Source organism: Cynara cardunculus (assembly GCF_001531365.2).
Source record: "Cynara cardunculus var. scolymus isolate 2C chromosome LG 10, CcrdV1, whole genome shotgun sequence".
NCBI classification, from domain to species: Eukaryota; Viridiplantae; Streptophyta; class Magnoliopsida; order Asterales; family Asteraceae; genus Cynara; species Cynara cardunculus.
Genome location: NC_037537.1, coordinates 261,515 through 263,228, shown reverse-complemented (window position 1 = coordinate 263,228; position 1,714 = coordinate 261,515).

The following is a 1,714-nucleotide window of genomic DNA, read 5'->3' as shown; positions in this document are numbered from 1 at the left end:
AAAAATCTAAAATATAATTAGGATAATTATCGAGTTCTAACCGAATATTTAATTATTATCTTTATAAAAAAATATTATTAAACCTAAATTAAGTTTCTTTATAATAAATCAATGATAAATATTATTTAATAAAAAGGAAATAATAATGAGAATATATATTTCCAACAAACTCATAAATATCCTTTTAAATAATATTAGGAAAATATAGATTTTGTGAGAATGGAAACATATATATTAAAACCATTAATTCTGATTTTCACTTAAATAGTCGTACCTTAACATAAGATTTTCTATGAATGGAAAATCAAATTTTAAAATCTGAATTTATTATTTTCAAGATTTTAATATGATTATATTGTTAAAATATTTTATACGTTTAACAAAAATATTATTATTTTTATCTCCTAAATATTTAATTTCAATTTTTTTATTAATAAAAATATAATTTAATAAAAAATCTTTTTCATGGTTATCATGTTCATAATTTTTTTATTTTCTTAATTTTAAAGAGAATCTGTTAAAATAAAAACTTACTTCAAATCTTTATTTAGTTTATTTAACAACAAAGATAAAACCTTTTATTTAATTGGACCTTATTTTAAAAACTAATCTATTTTATCAAATCATTTTTAAATTTAATATATACTGAAAGGGTATTCGCGCAATGCAGCGAGATATATCTTGATAATAATATTTTTATTTATTTTTTATCTTAGTCGATGTTATAGCATGGTCTTATGTGATTTTGAAAAGGCGATAAATTTGAAGATATCATAAAATTTTGACAAAAATATATCAATATTAGTATCAAATTAACTATTTAGAATTCCTATTTTTTGTGTATTTTTGTAATTCAAATTTTTTTATTATAATTTAATTTAGGTTCGATAACGAAATAATTTATATTTGGTTTAATAGTATAATTTTCTTATAAAGATAATAATTAATTATTTTGTTAGAACTTGATAACTATGTTAATTATATTTTATATTTTTTATATTTTAAAATGAGATGTTTATCCTATAATTGATTATGTTTATCTGCAGCTAGTTACACGAATTCAAACATAGAGCTTTAATATTAGGCCTTGGCCTAGTGGCCACCTCCTTTCGTAAATGCCTTGCCTTGAGCGTGCCTACCCGGGTTCGATTCCAGGGGAGGACAAGTTGTCTTTTCGGGTGCTTGCTTATGAGGTATGACAAGTAGGGTTCACAAAATGTGGACCACGGGGACATGAGGTCCCCGCCATTAAACCTTTAAGTTGTATTTATGCAAAATTTATTTGTAATCTTGATTTTTAAGTATTATGCATCAATAAACAATATTTTATGCATCAAATGTTTTTTAAGAGTTTCCATCAAATGCTTTAAGAGTTTTCATCAAATGTTTTATAATATAGTATAGATATATCTATATTATATTATAAAGCATTTGACGAAAAATCTTAAAAACCATTTTTTATGCATGAAGTACTGCATATTGATGCATATTCTTAAAATTCAAGCTTACAAGTAAATTATGCATAAGTACAACTTATTAAAGCTCTATGTTTGAATTCGTATAACTAGTTGCAGATAAACATAATCAAATATAGGATAAACATCTCATTTTAAAATATAAAAAATCTAAAATATAATTAGGATAATTATCGAGTTCTAACCGAATATTTAATTATTATCTTTATAAAAAAATATTATTAAACCTAAATTAAGTT